At 44.7% G+C, this 17,759-nt stretch overlaps 1 protein-coding gene and 2 non-coding genes across 4 annotated transcripts in view; all 3 read left to right on the forward strand.

Annotated features, from left to right (window-relative positions):
- The window catches only part of vps54 (VPS54 subunit of GARP complex), a 315,827-nt gene that overhangs the window by 118,093 nt on the left and 179,975 nt on the right, over nucleotides 1–17,759 (forward strand). The gene's annotated exons all lie outside the window — the stretch shown is intronic.
- Nucleotides 14,799–14,871, forward strand: trnar-ccu (transfer RNA arginine (anticodon CCU)). The gene has a single exon. It is a non-coding gene; the product is annotated as a tRNA-Arg (tRNA).
- Nucleotides 17,240–17,312, forward strand: trnar-ccu (transfer RNA arginine (anticodon CCU)). The gene has a single exon. It is a non-coding gene; the product is annotated as a tRNA-Arg (tRNA).

Raw genomic sequence — 17,759 nt, forward strand, 5'->3', positions numbered from 1 at the left:
AATCCCCTCCTCGGAGTACTCTGTCGCTTCAGGAAGGAACCCGTAGCCATCATCTGTGACATCGAGAAAATGTTTCATCAGTTCTATGTGTCACCTGAACTACGGGACTACTTACGGTTTCTCTGGTGGGAGGGTGGAGACTTGGAAAAGGAGCCTCAAGAGTATCGCATGGCTGTCCACCTATTTGGTGCCGCTTCGTCTCCTGGATGTGCCAACTTCGGCCTAAAGTACCTGGCTCACCAACACGAAGATGATTATCCAACAGCATCAGCCTTCATCAAAAAGAACTTCTACGTTGACGATGGGCTCATCAGCGTCCCAACCGTAGAAGAAGCCAAAGAGCTGATCGCTGATGCACAAGAGTTGTGCAAGAGAGGAGGTCTGCGTCTCCACAAGTTCAATTCTAATGACAGAAAGGTTCTGGACTCTGTGGACGCAACAGAAAGAGCAGTGACATCCGAACCCCTCAACGTCGATCTACATGCTGCACCAGCAGAACGTGCGCTCGGAATTCAGTGGTCACTCGAAAATGACAACTTCAACTTTGATGTGAACCTACAGATGAAATCCTCCACGCGCCGCGGGATCCTATCAGTCATCGCTTCCCTGTACGATCCAGTTGGATTTGTGGCACCATTCATCCTAACTGGAAAATGCATACTTCAGGAGCTCTGTCGCAGGGGCATCACATGGGATGACCTACTTCCTGAAGACTTAAGCCCACGGTGGGAGAAATGGAAAGAGGGTCTCCAAAGGCTGAAGGAAGTTTCCATACCAAGATGTTACCAACCACGAGACTTTGGTAAAACTGTTAGAAGGGAACTCCATCACTTTTCGGACGCAAGCAACCAGGGCTATGGCTCCTGTTCATATCTGAGAAGTAAGAACGAAGACGGCAAAGTCTACTGCAGTCTCGTGATGGCAAAAGCCAGAGTTGCACCCACGAAACTTACCAGCATTCCAAGACTTGAACTCTCAGCAGCGGTGGTCGCTGCGAGATCAAGTGTCATGCTAAGAAACGAGCTTGAGATGAAGATTGATGGAGAGTTTTTCTGGACTGACTCCCAAGTGGTCCTAGCTTACATCGGTAATGAAGCAAGAAGGTTTCATGTCTTTGTTGCCAATCGTGTCCAAATGATCAGAGAATACACAAGCCCCAGCCAATGGCACTACATAGACACAACCAAAAACCCAGCTGACCACGCCTCAAGAGGCCTCCTCGCAACAGAAATCTCCTCAACGAACTGGTTAACGGGACCTGAATTCCTGTGGAAATCGGAAATACATGCAGCGTCTGACCTCCAACCAGAATTGCTCGTCGGCGATCCTGAAGTCAAGTCAATGCAGGCGTTTGCAACCAAAGTTGAACCTCCACAACCAAACATACTTACCAACTTGAGTCGATTCTCCTCTTGGTCAAGACTCCTGAATGTCGTCGCGAGAATCAAGAGACTGAAGTCCAAGCAAAAATGTCCCAGAGAACCTGTGACTCTGGAAGAACGTGAGGCAGCAGCTGTAGTAGTGATCCAGCTCATACAAGAAGAAGCGTTCTCCCAAGAAATGAAGACACTTCAGAAGGGAGAAAGTCTTCCAAACTCCAGTACTCTGTTTCGCCTGGATCCCATCCTAGAGGAGGGAATACTTCGCGTCGGCGGAAGACTGAAGCAGTCGTCCCTATGTCTACAAGTCAAGCATCCCGTGATTCTACCCAAAGAAGGACACATCACCAAGTTGATCCTGACTCATTACCATGACAAAATCTGTCACCAAGGTCGAAGTCAAACTGTAACAGAACTTCGAGCCAATGGGTTTTGGGTCCTCGGTGGAAGCAAATCAGTTGCTAAGTTGATTCACGGCTGTGTGAGATGCAGAAGACTTCGACGGCCATCAGAAGAACAGCGCATGGCTGAGCTTCCGAAGGAGCGCACAGAAGCCTCTGCTCCCTTCACCTACTGTGGCATTGATTGCTTCGGTCCATTCATCACAAAGAAAGCCCGTAAAGAGCAAAAGCGATATGGCTTAATCTTCACCTGCTTCTCCTCGCGAGCTGTGCACCTCGAGATGCTTGAGGATTTGTCCACGGATGCTTTTATTAACGCCCTAAGATGCTTCATCAGCCTCCGTGGAGCCGTTCGCCAACTCCATTGCGATCAAGGAACCAATTTCGTGGGAGCCAGTAACGAGTTCAGGAAAGCACTGAAACAACATGATGCGGAGACACTCGAGAGCTTCTTCGCAGAAAAGCAATGCGAGTTCGTCTTCAACGCTCCCTCCGCAAGTCACGCTGGCGGCGTCTGGGAGCGCCAGATCCGTACTGTTCGCAACGTCCTGAATGCCACACTCAGCCAGTGCTCAGGCAGACTTGATGATTCGTCCCTAAGAACTCTGTTCTACGAAGCCATGGCCATTGTGAACAGCCGTCCGTTAACTGTCAACGGAGTGAACGATCCTACCTCACTCGAACCTCTAACGCCAAACCATTTCCTAATGATGAAGTCCAAGATTGCCCTCCCACCCCCTGGGAAGTTTGAAAAGGAGGATGTCTATGCAACAAAAAGGTGGCGAAGAGTCCAATACTTGGTCGAACAGTTCTGGAGCCGATGGAAAAGAGAGTATCTCATGAACATTTCCACACGGCAGAAGTGGCACTCGACTCGACGCAACCTTAAGGTGGATGACCTGGTCATCATAAAGGAAGACACCCCAAGAAACCAATGGCATCTTGGTCGAGTGGTTGGAACCACAGAAGAGAGTGATGGACTTGTGCGTCGTGTTAGAGTGTTAGTAGGAGACAAGACATTAGGAAAACAAAACCATTCAACTAAACCTTTGATCTTAGAAAGGCCCATTCAGAAACTAGTTCTCCTCCTTGAGAGTGAATGATAAGTTTGGTAGCCTATACCTTAAATCTTGCGTGAAGTACTTACCTGCAAATCACGTAGGCATAAGACTCAGGTATACCCATTCAGTCAGGAAGATCCATGTCTTCATTCTGTATAACATGAGTGGTGGGAGTGTAAGTGGCCGTGAGTTGTGTTAATTGAGCACTGTCGCTTTAAATTTCCCGTGCCTTGTAACTCCCGCGTGCACGCTTCAAGTCAAGCTCAGAGAAAGACGACACCTCGAAAAAGATAGAAGCAAGAAAGAAAGCTTATAATAATTTATCTTTAACATCTTCTCTCCACTGTTAATGAGTGTTTAATTTTGTTTCACCCCACTCATTTTTTGGTTAACAGTGTTATTGTGTGCCTTTTTGTGACGTTTTTGGAGATAGAATTATCTGCAATTTTAATTTAAAAGAAGACTGTTTTTTGTTTGTGAAGCCAGCAAAGTTCATGGCTAACTAGCTTTTTGCAACAGTATTGGTGGCAGCTTTCCAAGGATTCCCCTTAGCACCCTTGATCAGCGGAGTGAGGTACGATTCATTTGTATATTATATTGATTTGTATAGTATTTCATATATTCTGTAATTTGTATTGCCTGCTAATATGCAGTTGTTGTTTATAGAGTGTGCCTGTTGTGGGCTAATTTACCTGTGTCATTTTGTGTCACAGTTTTCACGGTGTTCGACGTCTTTGGTGCTATGCACAAATCTTCAAATAAACTACACCCGTCTGGAAACACTCCAAGCCTGTTCCTTCAAAATCTTGGGTTGCTACAATATATATATATATATATATATATATTTTTTTTTTTTATTTTATTTTTTTTTTTTTTTTGTATTCTGTTTTTTCATTTTTTTCTACGCTTTTTATGCACGTTCAAAATAAAATCTTCAAATCAAATCAAGATTGAAATGACATTATTTACCATGATAGTAATCAGATTACACCGTAATATCAGCATCACTGAAATGGACCTGATTCTTAATCATTCACAACAATATCAAATATTATCCATATATTTATTCAAACAAGGCCGTTATAAACACTAAACTGTAATTAAATACAGACACACGTGCAGATGCAGCAAAACTGTCTGTTATTTCTAAACCAGACAACTGTTGTTAAAAAAGAAAACGTTTCCCACCCTGCAGGAAAAAGATCCAGATCTTACTGTAAACTGAATCTCACTGTTGGATCTGCAGTAAATTCAGGTGCAGTTCTCCCCTCTGGCCAGCAGAGGTCGCCCCGCCCCCAGGAGAGAGCTGCTCTGCTAATGCTAACGCTAATGCTAACTCCTGCAGGTGCAGAAGTTTAGCTGCTGATTCAAACATTTTAAATTAATTCTTAGTTATCTGGTGTCACTTTGGCTCAAACGTTAATGTTAATAAGAGAAAAGTGTTTCATTATCAGGATAAAGAAACACTCTGGGGGATCAATAAAGTTTTATTCTATTCTACTCGATAATCAACACTTAAAGCGACACTACGTAACTTTTCCACCTTAATATCATATTTCCAGAGTCATTGTGATGGTACATCAACTTCCAACAGGTTTAATGAACCTCTGTCATGGTCTGAGGGGGTCTGTATCGCCTTCACTGGCACTATGTAACTTTGAGGAGCATGGTAGGAACCCTGCCACTCTAAAAAACTACAAATTTTACGGCTTTGACTGCTTTACGGCACATACGTCACTTCCCCCTCCTTCCCGATTCGCAGTCGAGACGAAAATGGGCGGGGCTTAGAGCGCAGAGCTCAGCAGAAGCTGGTAACCCGTTGCTGCAGCAGCAGCAGCAGCAGCTCCACATATAACAGACCAGGGAAAAGATCCTAATGATTTAACTTTTCAACGGTTTCCTGCTCGGAGGCAGAACCACGCAGGCCAAGTATCTGATATAACAGAGTAAAAGAGTGAAAGAGGCTCGCTTTGGATCGCGGCTGTAACGACCAAACACACAGTAAAGCCTGAATTATGGTTCTGCGTTAAATCGACGCACACCTACGGCGTAGGGTTCGTGGCGACGCGCAACGTACGGCGCGCGTCGCCGCGTACCCTACGCCGTAGGCTCTGCGTCGATTTAACGCAGAACCATAAACAGCCTTAAACCACAAACACTCACACAGACGGGCGTCGGATCAAAACACGGGTTTTATTCCCCACTTCGCCAGCTAAACGCAGTTGCTGGCCAGCTCTCTGCGGTGCAATTAACCCCAATCTTCAGATAAAACTAGTTTGTTGAGGAAAAAATATTAACTCTGCAGAGGAAAAAAATAATCTCACGAGGAGCCTCTTCAGCATAATACAGCGGTCAAAAAAAAAAAAGAAAGAGAAGTAAGAGGGATACAAAACATGTACTGTATGTTGTACTATTATACAAATTTATTGAAACACATGGCTCTTCAGTAGAGATTTCATATGGATCCAGACCGTTAATAATCATTATTTTCTCCATATACCGCTCCCTGGCTTCCTTGTTTAAGGTATCCCGGTAAATTCCAGTTCCTTTCCAGCAGTTTAACATCTTTTTTTTGCGTTCCGTCTGTTCACTTGGTGAAACAGAAAAGCGTCCTGTCTTCTCTCATCAAAACAAATGCAGCGAGGGGACAGGAGTTTTCCGGCAGTACGCGCTGGTGCTCATGGGAAACGTAGTGTTCTTTCTGGTAAAGCACTACCGCTTTTGTCCAAAGGAGCCGCCAAACTCAGAAAAGCTGAAAGTTACGTTGTGCTGCTTTAACAGCAACGTAGCAGGAACTCCTTCTAATCCTCAAGTCTTTTTTGTCTTTTATTATAAACTTAAACGAGGACTCTGGAAACGGCCGTAAAGGAGCCGTGGAGGAGAAATATATAAAGTTTACCAAATAAACGCTGACTAGTCCTGGTAAAATAACATTATTTACAGAATGATGTGACAGCAGAGAGACGACCAAAGCGACTCCGGGAGGTGAAGGTCGTTGGCTGAACCGTCGGTCAACGTTCAACGTTAAACGTTCGTCCGTCTGAAGGATTTTACAAAAGTGGAAACATTGGAGACTCTTGTCAGAGTTCCCAGGAGAGACAAACCATAATCTTTAACACAAGATCCGTCAGGGAAATGTTCAGATTAAAAATAACAAAGGCGAGAGAGATCTGGTCCTGGACCTGGACCAGCACGGAGGTGGAGGGTTGATGGTCTGGTCCAGGTCTGGTTCCTCCATCGTAGGTGGTCCAGCAGCAGGTCCAACCCTCCACCGTGTCCCCGGTCTGCTGGAGGTTCTGGTTCAACAGTTATACAGAGACGGTGTGGCCCGGGTAGAACGGGGGGCCGTGAGTGACCCGGAGACCCGGAGACACCGTCTGGACGGTTCTGACCCCGAGGTGAGTTCTGGAATTCCTTCCATTCCTTCCTGGAACCAACAATTCCTGATTAGGAAACTAAGAGAAACTCTCTCAGCAGGTTCTGACCCGGAACATGTTGTTACAGCAGCAGGTAGTCAGCCGGACACACATGTACACACACACACACACACACACACACACACACACACACACACACACACACACACACACACACACACACACACACACACACACACACACACACACACACACACACACACACACACACACTTCCATTTCCTCTCATGGTTCTGGCCTCCATCACTGGTTAAACAGCTGGTTCTGCTGACGACATCGTTCTCCCGTTAGAGACACTAACGTTGGTTTGTCTAACGTTAGAGACACACACACATAGACACACATCGTTCTCCCATTAGAGACACAAACATCACAGTTATGAATCTTTCAGAACTTTCAGAACTCCTAACTGAGCAGAAAGTAAATTTGGATTCTCATTTTTAGATATATATATATATATTTTTAAAGATTTTAGGCTCTAGTGTTCCTTTATTGAAGTGTCAGACAGGACGTTGGTAGAGAGAGAATAGGGATGATGCAGCAAAGGTGCAGGCCGGGATTTGAACCTGCGACCTGCAGGACTGAAGCCGCTGCTGAACCCACTGATCCACCGATCTGCTCATTTTTAGATTTACTTAAACAAAGTCTTTGCTTTTTTGGCAGAAACATCTTCTCTCTATATAAAATGGGAAATTTACGGGAAAACACTAATCCAGGAGGACGGAAGGAAAGAGGGAAATACGGTCGTTTCCCGGTAAAAACGGGAGATTTGACAGGTCTGACCCGGACCTTCAAGATACAGTCCCTCATTCCACCAAGTGGAGCTCAGACCATTATCAGACCATTATCAGACCATTATCAGACAATTATCAGACAATTATCAGACAATCATCAGACAATTATCAGACAATTACCAGACAATTATCAGACAATTATCAGACAATCATCAGACAATTATCAGACAATTATCCGCCAATTATCAGACCATTATCAGACAATTATCAGACAATTATCAGACAATTACCAGACAATTATCAGACAATTATCAGACAATCATCAGACAATTATCAGACAATTATCAGACAATTACCAGACAATTATCAGACAATTATCAGACAATTATCAGACAATTATCAGACAATTACCAGACCATCGTCTCCAAATCAACCCCCATAAACCAGGGCATTACCGTCCAGCCCAGAACCATCAAAAACATCCAAACAGCTGAGACGGTGGACACTTTTAAATATCTGGGAATAACTGGACAATAAACTCACCTTTAAATGACCACGGGCTGTAGCGGAGCCAGAGGGGATTAGGGGGCGGGGGCCCCGGGGCCAGGTCTCCCCGGGGCCCACACGCTCATAGGGCCCAATGAGAGGGCTCTGTTTTGTGTGATACGTTCATAGATAATTGTAAATTGTAGGCTATAATTACGATAAAATGTGCATTGTGCGGCCAGTGTAGCTGATTCTTACTTTACAACTGTAAACGCATCGGGGCCGTGAGCCAACGCTGATTGGATGTAAAGCCTGATTTATGGTTCAGCGTTAAATCACCGCAGACCCTACTCCGGGTCTGCGGTGATTTAACGCTGAACCATAAATCAGGCTTTACAGCTCGTCGTTCAGTTCTCAGCGCCATGTGATTGACAGCTGTCAGGCCTGTGTGTGTGTGTTTGTGTGTGTGTGTGTGTGTGTGTGTGTGTGTGTGTGTGTGTGTGTGTGTGTGTGTGTGTGTGTGTGTGAACAAGTTTGTGACTTTATTCTGCTTTCTGCAGCTTAGGCCTACAGGCTTAGCTCAATAAAAGTGAGAATAACCCGCCCTGGTACCATCTCTGTGGCCCTGGTACCATCTCTGTGGTCCTGGTACCATCTCTGTGGCCCTGGTACCATCTCTGTGGCCCTGGTACCATCTCTGTGGTCCTGGTACCATCTCTGTGGCCCTGGTACCATCTCTGTGGCCCTGGTACCATCTCTGTGGTCCTGGTACCATCTCTGTGGCCCTGGTACCATCTCTGTGGCCCTGGTACCATCTCTGTGGCCCTGGTACCATCTCTGTGGTCCTGGTACCATCTCTGTGGCCCTGGTACCATCTCTGTGGCCCTGGTACCATCTCTGTGGCCCTGGTACCATCTCTGTGGCCCTGGTACCATCTCTGTGGTCCTGGTACCCTCACCTTAAAACCTCGTCAGAGTGCCAACTCTCTGGGACGATTACGCCCCCCCCGTCTCCACGGCAACAGTATCCCGGTCCACACGTCCTCCTGCACCGGCGCTGATAGAAAAGGCCTGAAGAGCTGGTTCTGGGCCAGACCCGGTTCTGGGTCCTGTTGTAACCCCCCCCCCTCCGTCTCCAGGTCTGGCTCAAGGGCGGCTCGGCCTCGGGCTGACGCAACAATGCCAAGAATTCCCCGTCTGTCCTCTGGGATCCCGTCAGGGTCAGAACCTTCAGTCGGGTCAGAACCTCTGACTTCACTGGTTGTTGTTTCCTGTGTCTCCTCTGCTCGGCTGTAGCCCCGCCCCCTGCCTGACAGCTCCACCTCCAGATCAGCCGTCTGTGATGTCACAGCGTCACGGCGTCGCCGGCGGCCATGTTTGATGAGGCCGGACCTCTCAGGCCCGTGACCTCTGACCTCCACGTGACCTCTGACCTCCACGTGACCTCTGACCTCCACGTGACCTCTGACCTCGCTCTCAGGGCGCCGTCTGAGGACTGACCCGAACCTCCGGGACTCCCCGGGGCCCCACCTGACCTCCACCTTAGTTACTGTTGCTAACCTCCACCTGAGCATCAGGAGGACTGACACGTGTCTGAAACCAGACCTGCTGTCCAGCTGAGCCTGGCTGTTGCCATGGTGACCGATGACGGCGACATCGCTCGTGCACCCAGGAAGATTATTGGTTTAATTAGTCTGAGATCCAGATGTTTCTGGTCCAGATGTTTCTGGTCCAGATGTTTCTGGTCCAGATGTTTCTGGTCCAGATGTTTCTGGTCCAGATGTTTCTGGTCCAGATGTTTCAGATGTTTCTGGTCCAGATGTTTCTGGTCCAGATGTTTCAGATGTTTCTGGTCCAGATGTTTCAGATGTTTCTACTCCAGATGTTTCAGATGATTCTGGTCCAGATGTTTCAGATGTTTCTACTCCAGATGTTTCAGATGTTTCTGGTCCAGATGTTTCTGGTCCAGATGTTTCTGGTCCAGATGTTTCAGATGTTTTTTACTCCAGATGTTTCAGATGATTCTGGTCCAGATGATTCTGGTCCAGATGTTTCAGATGTTTCTACTCCAGATGTTTCAGATGTTTCTGGTCCAGATGTTTCTGGTCCAGATGTTTCAGATGTTTCTACTCCAGATGTTTCAGATGTTTCTGGTCCAGATGTTTTTGGTCCAGATGTTTCAGATGTTTTTTACTCCAGATGTTTCTACTCCAGATGTTTCAGATGTTTCTGGTCCAGATGTTTCTACTCCAGATGTTTCAGATGATTCTGGTCCAGATGTTTCAGATGTTTCTACTCCAGATGTTTCAGATGTTTCTACTCCAGATGTTTCAGATGTTTCTGGTCCAGATGTTTCATCCTCCACAGCCATTGGCTCGTCTGTAGCCGTTCGTCTGAGGCTTCACGATCCAAATACTTTAGAGGGCCTGAAACAAACTAGTTTGTCTGATAAAAGACATATTTTATTTTATTTTATTATTCTGATGCAGTTTTATTTCTACGTTCAGCTGTTTAAAGTGTTTTATAAATAAAGTTGGCTGAAAGCTGAAAGTCACTTTATTTCATTTCCGCAGTGAAAACTGTTATTTAAATTTCTCAACATAACTTTATAATCACAGACAGATTTATCTATTGATTTAATTTATTATTATTGTATTAAATTACAATTTAAAATACACATTTAAAACCTTTCAGTGCTTCTTTTTGGTTTAACTCATATAAATATCCAGCTACATAAATAGTATCATCTGCGTCAGGAGGAGCAGATTATGGAAAAGAAATGAACCCGTTTAATGATTGAATGAAGGGGGGGGGATAAAGATGGGGGGGTCGGATCCACCGGGCCGGGGCTTTTACGATCGGGGTGTCTTTGTGCGCCGGTGAAAGCAATCTGCAGCGTCCAGAGCCGCAGATAAGGGATAAGGGCCCCCCCCCCCCCCCCCCCCACCAAACCCCCCAGGACCAGGACCCCCTAATCCTGCAGGAGGAACCAATAAGACCCTGAGATGGGGGGGTTTAAGGGGGGGCAGGTTTATCTGATCTAATGACGGCACCAGCGGGACCAGCGGGATCAAGTGCGGCTCGTTTTCATCCCCGTCTTCTTTCTTCTCCTCCACCGGCGGAAACACAACTACTTGTGTGTGTGTGTGTGTGTGTGTGTGTGTGTGTGTGTGTGTGTGTGTGTGTGTGTGTGTGGGGGGGGGGTCTGGCCAGGTTAGCGGTGACATCAGAGCCGGGAATCAAACCCTCATCACTCCGAGCGGCAGTGTGTGTTGCTGCTGAGCCCGTTTTCAGCTTTTAGAAATGTTGTTTTTGCTTCCGCCTGCGGTCTTAAACTTGAGTTCTGGATCTGCGTCAAAACGACGCCGTGTCTACGCCGTAGGGTACGCGTCGACGCAGAACACACGCCGTGATCACGCAGACCACACGTCGTGAACTTTCAGCCTCTTTTCTTCGTGTATGTGTGATTTTTTTTGCTTTGTTTTTTTGCACAATAGTTGTCCTTATCTCTTTGATTCACTGTGACCTAGAAAAGTCGGATAAACCATTCAGGAAAAGATCGCTAACTAGCGGTCGCGGGGGGAACTGCACCGTGGAGAGACGGAGAAGTCCGAAGGTTCACGACGGCGTCACGGTGACGGCGTCACGGTGACGGCGTAGGCACGGCGTCGTTTTGACGTAGAACCATAATTCAGGATGTGGTCCAGGGTCTGGTCCAGGGTCTGGTCCAGGGTCTGGTCCAGGATCTGGTCCAGGGGGATAACAGAAGAAGAGAATCCAGTTCCTCCTGGTTCGTGAACCGACTTAATTCCTCCCTGCAGCCGGAGAGCAGCCAGGCTGCAGAGGGATCGGTTCAAACGTAAAGCTTTGAGGGAGGGAAGAAGAAGAGGAGAACGGAGGAGAAGTAGAGGAGAAAGGAGGGGAAGAAGGGGGCACCTTCAAACCCCTGGCCCCCCAGATGATTCCCCCCCCAGATAATCACCAGTTCCAGTCTGAGATTGAAGAGGAGGAGCCGAAGCCGCGGAGCATGAAAGAGGATAGAAGAGAAGACCAGAGGACAAGAGAGGAGGAGAAGAAGAAAGGAGAAGAAAGAGGGGGGGGGTGCAGAAACAAGCAGGGAGGGTCCGTCTTCAAACACCCCATCACTCAGGGTGGGGTCACATTATTAACATTATTAACATTATTAACGCCCTACGACCTCTTTAGAGACGACAGAGGAGGTGGAGGGGGAGTGATGTTTCACCAGGTCACTCACTCGCCTTTAATTAGTCACCAAATTAACCCCCTCCACCCCCGTATCCCCCCCCACCCGTATCCCCCTCCACACTCCCGTATCCCCCTCCACACCCCCACCAAACACATGCAGAACCAGGCGTCCATGACGGCAGAGAACATCAAACTGTTGTGTAACCGTTTTGGAAACAAACTATTGGGGTCATTATAGTCTCTAGATCAGGGGTGTCAAATGTGCGGCCCGAGAGAAGTTTCCAACGCAAAAAACCTAAAAAGGAAGGCATAAATAATTGCCATGAATCGCAGCATATCCCATAATATATTTCTTCTACAAATCCATCGTTATTCCACAAAGAGCAGTTTGACATTTTTTTAGTTTTCTAGAATGCATTTGTCGATTTTATTTCTTTGTAGACGGTGGTTTATTTTTATTAACTGACTACTATTATATATTTTCGCAGGAAAAATATCACTGCTAAAAAAGATGATAGAAGATATTTATTGGGAGAATTTCAGTTTTGAATACGAGATAGTGACAAAGTAAAACAGTTAAAAAAGAAGTGCTGACTTTTTCGGCACACTGGCGTAAATATCCGCGACAATTTTTAAAAATAAATAAATTTAATTGTACTGGAAAAATCTCTAAATCACAAAGAAACACTCTCGGATGTAATTAGAAAGATTTAGCTCTTAATTAAATTTCCTATAAAAAAGCAAAATATAAAAAAAACATACTTGTTTCTGTTTATCTTTGTAAAATGATATTAAAAGTATCTTATACATAATTTGAAAAAAAACCCGAGAACTTTCAAGAAAAGATCCTGAAGAAACATATTTTACATAATTAGAGTGTAAACAAAGTGCACATTTCCTTTAAAATGAACTAAACTGATATTGGATTCGATAACAATAGTAAAAAAAAAAAGAATAAGAAAAATTTTTTCGCACCGTTTTTGTTATTTTGAGCGTGCGGCCGCGAGAAAAAAATTGGTAAAATCCGGCCCGCCGAGAAAAATGAGTTTGACACCCCTGATCTAAAGTCTCTTAAGTTATTTTGGATGAAACCAGCCACGACTCTTTATGTCAAACCATTATAAAGTTATGGCAGAAAGTAGGAACTATCAAATATGGACCAATCAGATGAAGGGGGGGCGCTTTTTGGCTCTAGCGTCGCCACGGTAACGCTTTTGAAAGAGAAAAGTAATGCGTGTTGTCGCAGGATGGAGACGCACATTTTGATGTATAACACATCTGGGTGCACGTTACGGTTCGGGCCGTATTAACGGCTGAAGGAATGGCATAAATTGTGCCAAAATGACACGATTAATTCAAAATGGCCGACTTCCTGTTTGGTTTGGGCCATGGCGCCAAGAGACTTTTCTTTAAGTTGTGACATGATACAGGTGTGTACCGATTTTCGTGCATGTATTATGGATGGATGAATGCTAGAAGAGAAACACATTCCTAACAGCAGCAAATCTGATAATTCATCTCCTCCTCAAATGTAACAAGGGATATTAACTCTATTATCTCTAATCTTATTTGTTTAAGAGCTTTAGCAGCTTTAGCAGCTTTAGCTCACAATGAGCAGCTTTGTTCCCGCCAAGCTGCAGCTTTATCATTATTATCATTATTATCATTAGCCGATTAAGAGCAAATTATTAAACAAAGAATTAACTTCTGGGAGCCAATCTAGATGAGATCTCAGTTAAATGGAATCAATTTGGAAACGTGTGGCATCTGGACCTCGGGGGGAGGAAGACAAAACTAACACACTTTCCTTTCCTTTCTAACAACGAAGGTTAAACTCTTCCTCCTCGTCTCTCCGGAGGGGGGAGTTTACTTTCCCCGAGTTCTGGACTCGTCTGTCGTTTTATTTCTGTAAATCCACACGTCTCTTCAGTCAGATTTGATGTAGTTCCCCCCTCATGAAAACCTGGTCCAGTTCTAAACCCTCGCTAGGATCCACCGGGACGGGAACTCGTCCGACCGGTTCAGCAATGCTTTGTGGACTTGGAGAAACCAAGACCAAGTCCCTTACAGTACTTTCTAGAACAGAGGTGTCGAACTCATTTTCACCGAGGGTGAAACATCAGCATAATGTCTGTCCTCAACATGTAACTTACAAACAACAGTTCCAGGAACTTAAAACAGCATTTACCTGGTTCTGAACGCACCTTTGGCACGTTTAGCAGATATAAATCATTGGAACGTAAGCAGTACCATATTCTCCGCACTATAAGGCGCATTTTCAATGAATGACGTATTTTAAAAAGTTTTCCATATATAAGGCGCTACGGTAGAGTTGGGGTTATGTGCGGCTCTTTCATCCTTAAAAAAGTATTTAATTGAAGTGTATTTTATTTGTGTTAGTTATTTAGTATTTTAGTTCTAAATTGGAAGATTATTGTGATCTTAACATATTAGAATAAATATATTTTATTGTTTTTCGTCGCTCAAAATAAACGTCATACTCGTGAAAGCCGGTATACATATATATAAAGCCGGTATTCATATATATAAAGCCGGTATTCATATATATAAAGCCGGTATTCATATATATAAAGCCGGTATACATATATATAAAGCCGGTATACATATATATATAAAGCCGGTATTTCCGCCAAAACGCCATCCATTCGTCGCGACTTTCAACCCCACCAAGTCTGGAGAAATGTAAGAAAAGAAAAATATGTGAAGAAAATGGAACATTCACTGATGCCTGGGCAGATTCATTAGCATTTAGCTCTGATGAGAGTGGCCTACTCCTAATTTGTGGAGAAAAACTGTCCAACAATAAACGCTCAAATGTCGCAAGACTTTTCAACGATACACACAAAGCCTTTGCTGAAAAATATCCAGAGGGAGAAGAGAGAAAAAAAGCTCTTTGGGAATTTGGGTTCTGTCAATGATCTTTCCAATTCTAACTTGTTGACCCTTTTTAGAGAACGGCTTCTCTAAAACCATTGCTGATCTCTTTGCCAAAATACCAAAACATCTGCATGTACAGAGGTGTGTAGATGTGTATCTATAGGTGTGTAGATGTGGTGGGGGGGGGGCAAACATGTGCCCCAGTGGCCTAATGGATAAGGCACTGGCCTCCTAAGCCAGGGATTGTGGGTTCGAGTCCCGTCTGGGGTGGTGAGAGTTTTGGTTGGTGTCCGTTCGTTTGTGGTTCCTCTTTGTTGGTCCAACTCTGCTCTCTAGAGCAGCAACTCTCTTGACTGAACTCTGCGGCCCCGTTTCCAGGTCCCGTTTCCAGGTCCCAGGTCCTGGCATCCACCTCACCTGTACCACCTCACCTGAGCCCTGAGTTCTGGCATGAAGACCGGTACGTTAACCTCCCGTTGGCCTCAGGAGACGAGTGATGCTTGAACGTGTGGAGTTTCACGTCCCTGTCAGAGATTCAGTCTGATCAGGGTTTTCCCCCTGGAGGAAATAAATCCTGGGGTCAGAATCTCCCGCGTTCCTGAGCTGCTCCTTGAAAGTGCCAGCGTTTGTTTTTACGCTCGGCCGACTTTAATCCCGGCCGTCTCGTACGGCGGACGGGCCTGTCAGTCAAAGCGGTGACAGCAGCAACCGAAGGGCAACTCTTTTACCGCACATGCTCAGACCCGTCCCCCGCGACACCCGAGACGGAGCTGGAAGACAAACAAACAGCTAAATCGCTCGGTGGGCGAAACAAACAGCTAAATCGCTCGGTGGGCGAAACAAACAGCTAAATCCCTCGGTGGGCGAGGCTCGATTAGCCCAACACCTTCAGAGGGATCGGGTAACGACGGCTTGAAATACGGAATTGTTACGAAATTGGGAATTAAAAGTTGCGTTCCGTATAGAACCAATACGGACATATATTATGCTCTTATGAATGAATGAATGAATGAATGAATGAATGAATGAATGAATGAATGAATGAATGAATGAATGAATGAATGAATGAATGAATGAATTGTCTTTATTTCGGTCTTGTACAAGTTATTTTACAAAACAAGATGAAAAAAGTAAAATAAACATTGCTTTTTCCAAAAAGCTGCAGCTGAAGCCGAAGCTTCTTCCCTTTTTATCTTGTGATCAACTTAAATCTGAAACATTAGCTTTAATCCGTGGAAACCAACAATGCATAAATAAAGAAGACAAAATATAAATAAGACAAAATATAAAATTGACGTTTCACATTCTAGAATGTTTTTGATAATATACTTTATAGTTATAGTGTTTTATATTTATTTACAATATTTTCTTTAAACATTTTCTTGAACTTGAAGATAGAACTGCACATTTTTAGGTCGTTGTCACAACTATTCCATATTTCTCTTGCCTTAACTGATGTACATCTCTTTTTAATGTTTTTGGTGAAGGTCGGAAAATTAGAATATATTACAAAATTTCATTTGTAGTAAATTCAACTTAAGGTTAAACAAATGTATTATTTCCCACTACATTCAAAGTTAGATATTTCAAGCCTTTATTTGTTATAATTTTGGTGATTATGGCTCACAGTTTATGAAAAACCCAAATGAAAAATTAGGATATTTTATGAAATCAATAAACAATTCAATCATAAAAATGATAACAATTAAAGGTTTAACAGCTTTGCGTGTAATGAGACGATGTAATATATTAGTTTCACCTTTTAAGTTGAATTATTGAATTAAATTAACTTTTACACCATATTCTTCACCTGTAACTGTATTCTACATCTGGGCTGATGTTGGCTGATCAAAGCATTTAGTTTTTTCACATAAAATAAATACATTTCTATGCATTTTAGAAGTTTTGGGGATGTCCCGTTATTTTTGGCTCCTGTGCTGCTGAAATCGGGGCGTCACTTATTTCTATTTCTGAAAGGTGGAAACACTAGACGTGGTGGACGTTATGAGGTCTTCACAGTCAGAACGACTCTGATCCTCGATGTCGTTAATTAAAAAACCCTCAGACTACAACTCCCATGATGCTGATGGAGGTTTCTCTCCAGGGCTACGTCAACACCGGTCCTGGTCCTGGTCTTTTTAGACATCACAGTCGTCTGTGGTGGACGATACCTGGTCTTCACTGTCATGTAACTTCAATACTTTCAAACATTTGTAATATCTATAATAGCGACCTGGGAGTCAGCTCCAGTTGGGGGGGGGCAGGAACTTGTTCAAGCTAGTTTTGAGATAGTAGTGGTTTGGTATTCAACCCTACTTCTTTACCTTGAAGGATTTTAATCGAACCAGATGATTCTGAGGTGAAACCCCTTTCCGTGAAAAGCCCCCCGAGTATTTCCCGCCAGGACCTAATCCAGGATCTTCCCAGGGAACCGAGGCCTCCGTCGGCTCTTTGTTATCGCCCCCCCATGGCCTGATCTCGGGGTGAATAACCACCGTCTTCAATGTTTTCCATCTGTCAATGATCTCTCTAACTCTAACTTGTTGACTCTTTTTAGAGAACTGCTTCTCTAAAACCATTGCTGATCTCTTCTGCATGTACAGAGGTGTGTATGTGTGTGGTGGGGGGGTAAACACGAGCCCCAGTGGCCTAATGGATAAGGCACTGGCCTCCTAAGCCAGGGATTGTGGGTTCAAGTCCCATCTGGGGTGGTGAGTGTTTTGGTTGGTGTCTGACATAAGAGATAAGGTCAACTAATGTGCAAAAAAACAAAACCAAAAGAAATCACACATACGCGAAGAAAAGAGGCTGAAAGTTCACGACTACTTCAAACCGGAAATGCGTTGCTTCCAAGTGAACCAATCACAATCCTCTCGTCTGCGTTTGGTCTGCGTCGCCTCCACGCGTAGTTACATTTTTTGGGAGGTGATGTCAGTGATGGCGTCAAAGACGGCGTCAGTGACGGCGTGTGGTACAGGTCGACGCGTAGCATACGGCGTAGGCACGGCGTCGTTTTGAAGCAGAACCACCACCCAGCCTTAAGTTGTTGACCCTTTTTAGAGAACTGCTTCTCTAAAACCATTGCTGATTTCTTCTTTTAAATACCAATTCATCTGCATGTACAGAGGTGTGTATCTGCGGTGGTGGGGGGGGTAAAC

The sequence above is a fragment of the Cololabis saira genome, chromosome 1, assembly GCF_033807715.1.
Source record: "Cololabis saira isolate AMF1-May2022 chromosome 1, fColSai1.1, whole genome shotgun sequence".
Taxonomy (NCBI): Eukaryota; Metazoa; Chordata; class Actinopteri; order Beloniformes; family Belonidae; genus Cololabis; species Cololabis saira.